Consider the following 14,227-nt stretch of genomic DNA (forward strand, 5'->3'; position numbering starts at 1 on the left):
ACAGTAAGCTCCTTGCCTGATAACGCAACCCGTTAAATTCAATAATCTGGAACTGGTAACAAACCACATTTAAACAGACATAGTCATACCTGCAAATCAGTTACTATTTCCTGAAAGAAGAAATATTTTACCGTGTGTCCCACAGGATGTAGGACTGATTTCTATCCATGAATCATAGAATGATACAGGACAGGCAGAGCTCATTCCGCCTGTGCTGGGTCTTTGGTTGAGCGATATGATTTCCCCCACATCCGAGCTCTCTCCCCAAATTCCTGTATTGTATTTCTTTTCAGATATTTCTCCAAATGTCTTTAGAAAGTTATTATTGAATCTGCTTCCACCACCCGTCCAGAAAGCTTCCATTTCCCAACAACATTCTGTGTAAAATATATTCTCCTCATCTCTCTCCTGACTATTTTTCCAATCAGCGTCAAACTGTGCCCTCTGGTTAGCGACCCTTCCGTCAGTGGGAACAGTTTCTCCTGATTTACTCTATCAAACTGGTCATCATGTGAACACCTCATGGCAGGAGTTTTGCAACGCGAAACAATTGGAGAAAATTCGAGGAAAATTTTAACAAAATTGATTCTGAAAATTAATTTATCCAAATTTGAACAATTTCAACAACAGCACCGCAATTGAATAAAACTTCCCAAAGCTCTTCAAAGGAGCTCAGTCAAGCAACATTCGACACTGAAACATAAATTTGGGAAGCTGAACAAAACCTTGGTCAAAGGGATGGCTTTTACGAGGGTCTTAAGCGGGGTGGAGATGGGGGTCGGGGTGGGGGGCGGTGGTTGGCAATTGGGGCCGTTTCTAGAAGGAATTGCAGAGCGAAAGGCTCAGACAGATAGAAACATGGCCGCCGATGAAACACTGAAAAGCGGAAATGAATAAGGGACCAAGTTTGGATTCAGAAAGAGAAAGGGAAATGTCTGGGAATGGAACTGAGAATCCAGTCTGGCAAAAATGAAATCTACCCCTGGACCATTAATATTCACACAGCTGCTCATTCCAAGTGTCCAATTGGAAACGTGACTGAAGGAACATGCAGTCTGACAGAGCGCATGTGATAATCCAGTGTCTGATCTGAAGCTGCAACATGAACTGTTCATTCCAGCTGTGATAATCGTGTTGGCCTTGATGTTCAGGGGTGTAGACTCACAACATTCTTGTTTCGAGCTGTCTGTCAGAAACAGTTTGGAAAGATGATGGAGCAGTTATGGGAAGTCGTGTTATGCTGCATGTCACTGATGTTCGTTGGCTACATATCACCGAAAAACTGCATTGTTACTGCACAGAAAGAGGACATTTGGCCCATCATGTCTTCACAGGCTCTCCGAATGACCAACTCTTGAACCATTCCCCCACCTTCTCCCCGTAACCCTACACATTCTTCATTTTCAGATAACATTATAATTCCCTTTTGAATGATTCAGTTGACCCTGACTCCATCATACTCTTAGACAGTGCATTCCAGACCCTAATCACTCGCATCAAAATAATAATTAAAAAAAAAACTTCTGAAAGCAGTTCGCTTTTTTTTACTAATCAAATATCATTTTCGATCCTCTCACGAGTGAAACGAATTTCTCCCTATCTACTCTCTCCAGACTTCTAATAATTTTGAACACCTCTATCTAATCTCGTCTTAACCTTTTTTCTCTGAGGAAAACAGCCCTATCTTCTCCAACATATCCTCATAACCTCGTCCCTGGAACCATTCACGTGAATCTTTTCTGAAATCTCTCCAGCACCTCCACATCCTCCCTAAAGAGTGGGCCCAGAACCGGACGCAATACTCTTGTTGAGGCCGAACTCATGAATTATACAAATTCAACATAGCCTCTTACTCTTGCACTCTATCCTTTTATCAATAAAGCCCAGGATACAGTATGCTTGATGGAAAAACTCTCTCAACCTGTCCTGCCACCTTCAATAATTTATGTACATAAACACCCAAGTCCCATTGCTTCTCCACCTCCCTTAGAGTTGTACCCTTCATTTTATGTTGTCTCTCCATGTTCTACCAACCAAACCTCTCTCCATTGAACTTCATCTGCCACCTGTCTCTCCATTTGCACCAACAGCTACAAAGTCCATTTGAAGTTCTACACTATCCTCCACACTCTCCACAATGCTTCCAAGCTTTGTATCCTCCGCAAACGTTGAAATTTTGTCCTGGGCAGAAAGGTCTCGGTCGTTGATATTTATCAGGAACAGCAAAGGTCCCAACCCTGCCGCCAGGCCGAAAAACATCCATTTACCACCAACCTCTGTTTCTTGCCACTCAGCCAATTCTGTATCCTTGTAGCGGCTCTACTCCTTTTGCCACCTGTTTCACTGTTAGGTGGCAAATTTTCTTGTATTTAGTGGTTCAGGTTGGAAAGCGGAGAGTGACTGGATTTACCTGTACAGAAGGAGGTTGGTGACGGCAACTGAGAACATGGATGATCCAGTTGCTGATTTGCTTCAAACCTTTATCTGAAAAATGACTCTGGTGGGACTCGAACCCACAACCTTTGAATCTCTTATATGACAGCAGCTAGAAGTCCAACACGCTATCCGTTGCGCCACAGAGTCAGAGACACGCAGGTCCTATTTGCCATTCGACACAAGGGAATTTCTGACACTGCAGAACACAAGGTTCAAACGGTCAGCAATTTCCCACATTTGAAAAATGACGACATTTCAAAAGCACTCATTGCCTGTGAAGTGTTTTGGACGTCCTGTGCCTGTTAACAGAGCTATAGAAGTTCGAGAGAAATAGCAATTTCCTTCAAAGAGACATAGGTTGGAAAGCAGGGCGGACAAGTGGTGACTGATTTTTTTTGCAGAGAAGGGTGAAGTGATTCATTTTGGTCGGAAGAACAGGGGGAGAAAAGACAAAATAAAGTTTACAGTTCCAAAGACGGTGCCGAAACAGCGGGGAATGATGTACAACTGCATAAATCATTGAAGGAGGCAGTGCAGGTTGAAAGAATCGTTCATGAAGCATACAATATCCTCGGCTTTATGGCGAGGAGCTTAAATTACCTCGGTACATTGTAGCGGTAGGGGATATTTACCTTGGAGACGAGGAATCTGAGAGGAGATTTCTTAGAGTTCTTTGCAGTCCCGTGTCTTCTGGACAGAGGGTGGGTGATGATTTGGACATGGGCTGCTTCAGTATCGGAGGTGTTGAAAATGGTGCCGATCATTGAGAAATCATCAGCGAACATTCCCAATTCTGCTGGAAGTAAGGTCATTGGTGAAGCAGCTGAAGATGGTTGGGCCTAGGACACCACACTGAGGAACTCCTGCAGTGATGTCCTGGAACTGAGATAATTGATCTCCACAACCACAATCATCTTTCTTTGTGCTGGGATTGACTACAACCAGCAGAGAGCTCCCCACCTCCCGGCCCATCACCAGCCCCGCCCCTCCCAGCCCCCGGCCCACGATTCCCATTGTCTCCAGTTTTGCTGGGGCTCCATAATGCCACACAGTCAAATGCTGCCTTGATGTCAAGGGCAGTCACTCTCACCTCACCTCTGGAGTTCAGTTTGCGCTGGAGGACGAGGGGAATCAGGTTGTTTTGTTTGCCCACCCAAGCTGAACGTTGCGCTTGAGGTGGCGATCAGATTCGGAGGGGAGGGTGACTACATTTCACTGAGGTTCAAGGTTGAAGATCAGACCTTGGCGGGATTGCTGCTGTATTCCCAGGACGTGGTGATCTCATTCTTAGAGGAACACAGTTACATCGAGGAGAAGTTTACCTTTTAAAATAAAATGGAGTTGAGGGATGTCAGAATCTGTTCAACACTGATTCACTTTTATTCATTTCTGCATCCTGGAGTAACAAAGTGGTTTGTAACTGTAAAAAAAAATCAAATTCAGAAGGTTCAGTCCAGTACCTTCACAATTTCCACTAATACAACCCTCAACATGATCAGATGCATTCCATTTGGTCCCACTGACTTATCAACATTAAGCACAGCCACACCTTCTAGTACCTCTTCTTTAACACGGGTTACATGTAAAATAAGTAATTTGCAAATTGTCGATGGAGGAAGTGAGCACTTTTATTGCAGAGGGTTTAAAGGATAGGAGCGAAGCATTTGTGCTGAAGCAGTAGGATTGTGAAAATAAAAATAACAATAAGTGGAATGAAGAGGGCGGGCTGTACATGGGCTGATTGGAAAATTTCATTAGAGCTTATTCATTGGATATTGTAAGGTCATTTTTCCACATCTTTAAGGAGACTAATGTTGAAGGAAGCTCTCATCTCTAAGGAATTATTGGCTTAGTTTATAAAAATGACGCGGATAAATGAGATTGAAAGAATTGGAGGGGTATCACGTTGTAATGTGGAATATAAGATCTTGGTGAGGGCTCGGGAAAACATTTAGCAAGAACACGAAGACCCTGGAGAGCGTTCAGTGGAAATTTACTGCAATGGGATCAGTGGTGAGGGATTCGGTATGTGGGTGGACTTAGAAATAAAAACTGGAGATGCTCTTATCAAAGGAATGTGAAGGGGAGTTTAAGCACAGGTATTTAAGATCAGCTCAAGTCTTTGTTTGTTATACTCATTAAACAATATTTTTTCCCATTGATGAAAAGATTGAAAGCCAATGAATAAAAAAAAAAATCTTCAGGAAATGTTTCACACTGCTCCATTCCAAACAGTTCCTGACTGGAAGTGATAGATTTTTTGCTTTGTTTACAGTAACCGCATTTCCAACATTGCACACCTGGCTGCAATTCCAGAACCTTCTTGCCAACTCTTCATGGCTGGAAAAAAAAAGATATCAGACCATGACTTAAAGCTGAGATCGGTGCTGAGGGGAGGGAAAGTGAAACAGTTGTGCTTTTCACACGTGGGTTCGAATCAAGTTATTGGATATTTTTAGTTAATTGCTTCTTCCTGTTTGGGTACGTTTTGCGTAAAAATGGCCTGGAATCGGATGCTTGTCAGTGTCTCACTGGAGCTGACAAGTGACAAGCAAAATTCGCATCACACAAGTATCAGGCAATAATCATCTCCAAGAAGTGAGAATCCAAACATTGTCTTGATGTTCAATGGCATTACCATAACTGAATCCCCCACTATCAACATCCTGGGGGGTTACCAGTGACCATAAACTGAACTGCAATAGCCATAATGGCTATAATACAAGGTCAGATGCTAAGAATCGTGAGGCGAATAACTCACCTCCTAACTCCCCAAACCCTGTCCACCATTTACAAGACACAAGTCTGGAGTATGATGGAAAACTTACCACTTGCCTGGATAAGTGCAGCTCCCACAACACTCAAGACGCTTGACACCGTCCAAGACAAAGCAGCTCGCATGATAGAGACCAATTCCACAAACATCCACTCCCTCCACTGCCGATGCACAGTAGCAGCAGCATGTACCATCTCCAAGGTGCACTGCAGAAACTCACCAAGGCTCCTTCGGCAGCAACTTCCACACCCTCGACCACTACCATGTAGAAGGGCAAGGTCAGCAAATAGATGGGAACACCCTCACCTGGAAATTAACCTCCAAGCCACACACCACCTTGACTTGGAAATATACCGCTGTTCCTTCATTGTCGGTTGTAAACATCCTGGAATTCTCTTCCTGACAGCACTGTGGGCGTACCTACACCACATGGACTGCAGCGGTTCAAGAAGTAAGGTCAGTACCACATTCTCAAGGCCAATTAGAGATGGGCAATAAATGCTGTCCAAACCAGCGAAGCTCACATCCCTGGAATGAATTTATTTTAATTGGAAATTTTCAGACTTAATCAAAATTGATACTGAGCTATTACAGTCCTTTCCCCAGGTTTTATTGGATTGATGAACAAATAGGATTCAGGAAAGGGAGCAGGACTTTTCCTTCCCTTTCATTCTCCGGATTTACAGTAGCTGAAAGAGCAACTGGAAAAGTTAATGGTGATGGAGCAGAAAAGAAATCACATTATCCTGGCGGAACACATTTAGTCTGACATTTTCTTGATAAGTTCAGTGAGTGAGCAAGTTTCAGCAAATGAGCTTTAAAGTGAAGGGTCATCTAATTAAACCTATAATATACAGAAAAGGTTGTTTATTTTTGTGGTGAGATATTTGAAACTGTGGAGGAGCCAAGAGAGAGATGTACAAACATCATTAAAAGCTAGTGGACAGGAAGGTAAAAATAACATCTAAGGCTAATAGAATACGAGGTACTGGGAATCATATTACAGGTGAATAAAACTCTGTTTAGAACAATGCGTTCTGTTCCTGACAACAGACGGCAGGACGTTAGATTGTCCTTGGAGTGGGAGTGGTAGAATTTCATCAGAGTGATACCAGATTCAAACGACAAGGACAGATTGTAAATACTAGTATTGTAATACCTTGAATATCAGAGACTAAGGGGTGATCCACATGAGATGTTTACAGTGCTTGAGTGTTTTGACAGGGTAGATAGAGGGAAACTATCACCTCTGGTACGACGGGGAGGGGGCTGGGTGTTGGGGGATGGGTTGGTGGAGGGGTGGAGTTGTCCTCACCAAGGGGACTTAACCTTTAAATTAGAATGAAGCCCTTCAGAGGTAATTTTAGGAAGCACGTCTTCACACAAAGGATGGTGGAAATGCCCTCCCCCAAACAACTGTAAACGCTGGGGGTCAACCCATAAGTTCCAAACTGAAATCGATAGCTCTTGTTTGTTCAGTGTTTTAAGGGTTACGAAACGAAGAGGGGTAAATGGAGCAAAAATACAGACCAGTCATGAGTTCATTAAATGGCAAAACAGACTTGGGGGAAGAATAGTTTACATCCGTTCCTCCACCCCCTCTTCATAAAGAAAAACTAAATCCGGAAGGAAATAAAATGAGGTGTCATCGCTTGTTGGTCCCATTATTCTCTCAAAATTGACAATCTCTACTGCTGAGCTACAATTCCACACACAACTCGTCTCCCAGAAAATTCTACAAAGAAGGAAATTTTCCTCTCCTAACTGCATTTCCCACATTTTACCAGCTTCCATCCTTTGATCAGCATTTGGGAGTTTAAATCCTTAAAAATCCGTCTATTGACCCACTTCCGTCGTGATTTTCGGAATAGTCAGCAGGGGAGCGGAATTAGAAACCAATTGTTTCCCTCTCTGTTAATATTCCCTCAGTGTCTACATAACTCACTGATTGGATGGAGAAGTGAGCTTGTATTAATACTGTGATGAACAAACCTGCTCCGTGTTACAAGCATTTTCTGTGATTTTTAAAAAATTTATCAGGTGACAATTCCTCATTGAAACACAGGAAATGCTGTTCAAACTGCTCCCAGGTACTTTCATGAGCTGTGAAACAAGAAAATTCCAATTTCCGCACATAATGAAGCCAAGCGGGAGGAGATACCTGTTTCTCAATGATCAGATATTGGAGTTGATGAAGAAGGTTTTCTGAAGATCAATGTGTTCCTTTTTGAAGCCCGGGAGGAGTTTGGTTTTCTATATTAAACTTTGGCCCTTCAGTAAGTTCTTTGTGTGCAGCTGTTTCTGGTGGTGTTACTGAGTCAGGAATGTTGTGAAGGGCAGCAGGAGAATTCACTGCGCTTCTTCAATAGCGCTAGGCAATTTTTCGTCATCTTAAAAACCTGCCACCAGTTATTGCTCAGGATTATACAGAAGTGGTACACCGAGGATATTTATTTACTGAAATCGATACTTTACACAGAAAGAATTACTTCTTGTCGTGAAAGTATAATAGTTTTCATAATATTTTTCTGCTTTATTGTGAAGTAATTTTATGGGGTAAGTATAGTTGGGTCTGTCTGTGTGCAATGTAATTACATTTGGAGTCAAGTAGACTGATAGATTAAACTCATCAGAAGAAGTTAGGTGCTTGACATGCGAATGAGTAAACATGGAAGCTGGGTTAGCATGTAAGGTGTGAAGGGAATTTGCATTTTTGGATAAATGAAGGGATATTTGGATTTCAAAGGATCTCAGTCAGTTTACAACTAGCCAGATAAGCAAGGCTAAGGAATATGTTTATTTTTCCCAAAGGTTACTGGAAATAGTGGCGAATTGGAAGTTTTTTTTATATTGTGAAGAAGAGACAATTTCAACGACATATGGGACGTTAGAATTTTCATATTAAAAAGAGAGAAACATATATAAAGGAGAATGAAAGGTTATGTTGGATAAGGACATTTAAAACCTAACAGGAGTGTGTGAAATGGCCTTAATGAAGCCTCCAGCATTTTTGCGTAAGTCTGCTGTCTAACTAAACGGGAGTTGGAGAAAAGCCATAAGGCATTCCACTGTCCAGGGTATTGTGTTAACTTGCTGAGCCTGCTTTAATTCTAAAAACTATTTCAGACCTTAAAAGGAGTGTAACTAGGGGGTAGGTTAATTAGTAACTTAAGGAGTTATTATGGTAATATTTGTAGTCTTATGTATGTACTTGACATCTTTTACTTTTAATAAACATTAAATTTAATTTTTAAAATTTCTAAATGTCCTGCCAGATTGCTCCTGAATTCAGTGCACACATCTCGTAATGAATACAAATTGCAAAACCCTTGAGATAACACAACCAAGTATCAGTCGTGGATTTGGACCACCTGGTACACATCATCTGCCACGTCATAACAGTCCCTCACACATTCTGATCAATTAACGCCTGTACCCTTTATTGCTGATGGAATTCTTGTCATTTTGAATTCCACCTGAGTTGAGTTTTAAACCAAGTTTCGTGTTTTCTGGGAAATGAAACTGATTCCGGGAAAAGGAACAGACACTTTCTGTCAGAAAGGGGCAGCTAATTTCTGCACAGGAAACACCCACAAACAACAATGTGAACAGGCTTTGGGATGATAATTGAGTGCTCGGGGCATAACTCCACTGCTCGTGTGTCTACGGCACAGCGCCATGGGGTCACTTAGGATAAAATAAGAGGGTGGGCTGGGCCTTGGTTTATCATCATTATTTAAGGACAGCACCTACAATAGTGCAGCCCTCCCTCAGTACTGTACTGGAGTGTCAAACTTCCTTGTTACACACAAATTCTGGCACGGGTTTTGGGGACATACACTTATGTTTCAAAGCCAAATGCGGCCAAATCAGCACCAGTGAAAATTTTTAACAAATCGCCCAATCCACAGCTACAGGACTGGGGCAATTATGAGGTCATCCCCTGGCAGGTCACGTGACAGATGAGGCCACAATGCATCACAACCAGATTTGTGACTTGACTCAAACCCAAAATCCGGTCACAATTACTTTTCAAATAAATCTGTCATCTGCTTGACAACACAGCAGTAACACTTCCTGCCTAACCATGAGGAGAGCTAGGGAGACAGGAACAAAACTAAATCCTTTAATAAAATAGTTCAAAAATCATTTAGACTGAAATCCTGTGAGGAAAAGTCAAGTTATTATTGAGAACTCCGCTCAGAGAGCTTCCTTGGACAGGAGAGAAATCAGGCGAAGAATCCGAGTAAATCGACACCAGCGAACAAGTTGACATCAAAACTGGATCAACTCACGTGAAGGTTAATGTGTAAAAGCTGAGACTTCAGTGCAGCATCAGTTGACCAAGGAGAGATGTTGTCTGGATAAAGTATTCTGACAGGGTTTATTGAACTGAGTGGAATAGACAGATCTTTGCAGAACAACTCAATTATCTCTAGGTTTTTATTTGAAAACTTAGTTTGTTGAAAGATGGAATCCATATAAATTATAATTACAGTACAAATGAGTTGATAATTCAAACAAAAACATTACTTTCAGGTAAATTAAGTGGGACAATTAAATTACATCCAAGAACTCGATTGACCTGCGAGCTCAAACACAGAAAAAGTAAATTGCAGAGTGAAGAGTTTATAATGTGGATTTGTTGAAAGTGGGAATTAGGTGTAGAGGGGGAATGAGCTGCTGTGTAAATTAAACCGAGAGACAACAGCAAAGATACAAGCCGGAAGGAGCGAAACATTCTAAATAACGAAAACTTTAATTAAACAGGCAGCTCATTTCAGTGTAATTTTGGGAAAGCTGAGAGCTGTTGCCTACACATCCTGTGCTTTGTGGGAAATCCGAAAACAGGCTAATGATAAATGTCAGATTCATAATAAATTAGAGAACCAAGCAGAATACAGAAATTACAGAGGAGAGCTCAAAAAGGAAACTCGAACAACAGAGGGAGTGTATGACAAAAGATTAGCGGGTGACACTGAAGACTATTACCAAGAAATGGGCAGTCAATGAAAGGGAGGCTGTGGAGGCAGAGGAGATGGCTGAAGTTCTACGTGGCAGGAGATATTAAATGACGAAAGAATTGGTGCTGCAACGCAAAAGGGAGAGTTAAAGGAACATGTAACAAAAAACAGAGATGTGTCGAAAAGAGGTGTGAATGGAAAAATGAGGAGCAGCTGCCAACCGAAAGCAAAAAAAAATGACAGAAAATTGAGGTTTAAACCAAATGTGAAAAAATAATCAAAATAGGGACAGAGGTTACAGTACAAAGAACTTTAGAGATTGGAGCAGCAGTAGGCCATTCAGCCCTTCGAGCCTATTCTGCCATTGAACACGATCATGGCTGATCTGATTGTGGCCTCAACTCCACTTTCCTGCCTGTCTCCCACAACCCTTGACTTCCTCATAGAATCTAACTCAGCCTTGAATATATTTAATGATCCAGCCTCCAACGCTCTCTTGGGAATATAATTCAAATACTAACCATTCTCTGAAAATAAATTACTCATTATCTCCATCGTAAATAGGGGACCCATTATTTTATAAACTGTGCGCCCTAGTTCACACTGCAATTGTAATTCTTAGCACAATTGGGATTGTTTATTAAGCGTTGTCCAATTGCAGAATGAGAGTGTGGAGAAATGAACTGCCTGGTGGAGTATATGGGAGGATTTTCCCTCATGATTCACTGTGTCCACGTATGCATGGGCTACCAAAGACTCAGAAAAAGCGATTTCCCTTTACATCCTATCTCATCTCTGACTGATTCTTCACAACATGAATTGGCCAAATGGCTGAGTGAGTTGCTGCAAACGTTTCTGAGCGAGTTTTCCACATACATGGTGAAGGGATTCTTCTCCTTTCTGAAGCCCATACAGGACTTGCATATTGATAGCAATGGTGTGTGCATGTGCTTGTTGCTTGTTTGACATTGCTAGCCTCTTGATTAATGTACCACTCAAGGAAGCCATTCACATTTGAACCACGTCATTATTTCATGATGATCTGGTCTCACTGCCATTGTTTGAATCTGTGTTCATTGATCATATGAACTCAGCAACTCATGCAGCTGATTTCAGTTTTAATGACACCGTGTATGCCCAAAGAGATGGTGTTGCCATGGGACACCCTCTAGGCCCAGCTCTTGTAAACATCTTTGCCCATTTCCACGAGAAACGTGTCTTCAATGAAATGACCCCTAACATCCTATCCCTTTCATGTCTCTGATACATTAGTTACACATTTTCTTTTTCTGCATCTGCAGCTACATGTAAAAAAAAATCCTGTGACACCTTAATGGGCTCTAACCTGCTCTATTCTCATTGAAATTGACCCGCCAAAGGAGCCCTCTTTCCTCAATGTACTACTTGAGAAATCTGCCAGTGCGTTCTCTAACACTGTCTACAACTAGCCCACCTCCACTGTTGGGATTCCTACAGTTCCATACGGTATAATGTCGGCAAACTGATAGGTAGGGACCAGACCATTTGTTACTCATGCAACATGATGACAAAAACAGGCACTTCAAACCCATCCTGCGGAATAATGGCTCCCTCGATCAAGTAATTGCTCACTGTATATCACACAAACTCAACAATGGGCCTAAGCCCGCCACTTTATTTTCTGAAAAGTGTCCAGTCGACCTCAGATAACACTAGAATGGTTAAGGTATCTCAGAAACGTGAACAACTAATAAAGCTGCCCGTTTCACAATGCTGCTATGCAGTAGCAACACGAGTGGCATTCTCCACTAACAGGATGCTGCTGTCAAGACTAAAAATATGTTCTGCCAACAAGACAAATAACTAATGTTTTATATGAATTTCAGTGCCAGTGTGATGTGAGGTCTGTGGACATTTGCCCCAATGGCTGTTGGATCGTACCAAACAGCTTAGGCCTTCAGCTCTTCTCAACAGGCAAAGTACTGAGCATACTCACCAAGATCCTGCCTGAAAAGCTCAGAACATAGTGTCCAACATTGGATGTGATTTCAAAGCAGGACAATACTTACTGACCAATCCTGATTGTGCTAAGAATTACAGTAACATCTGTTACGATCCCGGCTGATGGTAAAACTGGATAAGTCAGTTCTCAGAGTGAAACCTGCCTTGATAGAATCCAACATGTGTCGGATGTGAGAAAAGTTGCTGAAGAAATTCACATGTTTCTGCTCATGAATTTTGAACACAAAGAACAAAATATTTATTAAAACAAGAAAAACAAACTACATTAACCGGACAAAACAGTCAGAAAGATCTCAATACCAACAAAAGAAGGTGATTCAATTTCCCAACATTCCTTTGCCCAGCAATATCTTTACAGATGGATAAACCAGTGAAGAGTTACCACGGGCTTGTCACAAAGGCTTCTTTCTTGGGGCTGGCACACGTGCAAACTGTTTTCTTGTGGTGAATTCTTGAGCATTCACTTGATCCTTCTCAACCAAGACTTATCTCACCCAAAATAACTGCACTTTATATTCACTGTTTCAGTTGCAACACAACGGAACTGATCACGACAATGAGTCCTATAACTGACTCTGCAGTTAACTATTGTCCCAGTAGCCTAATATTTTTCTCTTCTCAACAGCCTAAAAAATCCCTGCTTAACTCTTTGACGCACATTAAACTCGTCCATTTCTTTCTCTGTTTCTGTGTCACTTGAACACTGTCAGTTGGCAGCAGCCCAGTTTTTTTTTCTATTGTGTGTTTCTTTTTCCCCAAAATCAGGGAAATGCCTGGAGCAATCAGAGTTGACTTGGTTGTTTGAAATAAGGCAAAAGCTTGGCAGTTAACTCTTCCCTGTTGCATTCCCGTGGCAACCCCTCTACCAATCAGCAAATACTTGTCAACCAATCAGCACCCCTTCTCATGCAGTATAAGTTTTTGTTCTCTTTGAGATTTGGTATAATTGTAACTGCTCTGAAAGTTAATGTCTTTTCAATGTGTCATTTAAGGTTTGTTAACATAATATGAATTACATTGCTTAGCTTAGGTAAAGGCGGTATTGTTTGTCATTGAGCGCATATACAGAGAGGTTAGCTGGGAAATAGGGTTGTGAAGCAGCAGAGCTGTGAGACTAAACAAGTAAATAAAATCTCTCGATAAATACAAACTCTGTGTCTTGGCTCAGCTTCATTATCTGGTTTAGATCCCATTAACACCGAAGAGGGCAAGACAAAAATTTTCGACATCATGTCCCTTTTATTCAGGAACACTCACGTTCTGTATTCCTAAGTGACAATTTCTACATAAATCTGTTACATTACTAACCATTCCCAGTTCCAATAAAATGTCATGACCTGAAGCCACAGGTGCTTCCAGATCTGCTGTGCATTTCCAGCATTTCCGGTGTTTATTTCAGATTCCCAGCATCCAGAATATTTTGCTTTTATAATTCCATTTTTTATTGGTTGTTACTGTGGGATAAATTTTATATCTGCCTGGCCCTTGCACTGTGCCTGTGTCGGATATGAGGTGTACATGTCGGTCTCTAACATACATGTGTGCCTATGGAAAATGACTGCCTGTGCAGACAGTCCCTACCCTGATCCTTGCAACTCCTCCCACACCAAGTGAGATCAGACAGATACAGGCCCCCTTGCACAGATACAGAAAAATGCCACACAGACACTAGTATTAGTCTAATTTTGTGAACCAAACCTTTGGAAATACGTGAGGGTTTTAGAAAGAGTGCAGAAAAGCTTTAGAAGAATGGTTGTAAGGGTGAGGGGCTTTAGTTACATGGAGAGATTGAAGAAGATGTGGTTACTCTCCTTCAAAAAGAGAAAGCTGTGAGGAGATTTGGTAGAAATGTTCAAAATAATGACTGTTCTAGACAGAGTAGATAATGACAAAATGGTCCTGTGGGCAGTAGGCATCGATTTATGGTGGTTGGAAAAAGTACTAATGGAGACTTCAGGAAAAATCTTTTTATGCAGGAAGCCATTAGGATCTGCAATTCACTGCCTGAGAATGTGCTAGAGACAGGAGAAAGTGGGGTTCTCAAAAGGGA

The 14,227-nt window shown here is 41.6% G+C and overlaps 1 non-coding gene across 1 annotated transcript; it reads right to left on the reverse strand.

The window, feature by feature from the left end:
• Positions 1-2,492: 2,492 nt before the first annotated feature.
• On the reverse strand, positions 2,493-2,583 carry trnar-ucu (transfer RNA arginine (anticodon UCU)). Its single transcript is given in 2 exon segments — positions 2,493-2,528; positions 2,547-2,583. It is a non-coding gene; the product is annotated as a tRNA-Arg (tRNA).
• Positions 2,584-14,227: the final 11,644 nt, after the last annotated feature.

This window comes from Cetorhinus maximus, chromosome 31 (assembly GCF_964194155.1).
Source record: "Cetorhinus maximus chromosome 31, sCetMax3.hap1.1, whole genome shotgun sequence".
NCBI classification, from domain to species: domain Eukaryota; kingdom Metazoa; phylum Chordata; class Chondrichthyes; order Lamniformes; family Cetorhinidae; genus Cetorhinus; species Cetorhinus maximus.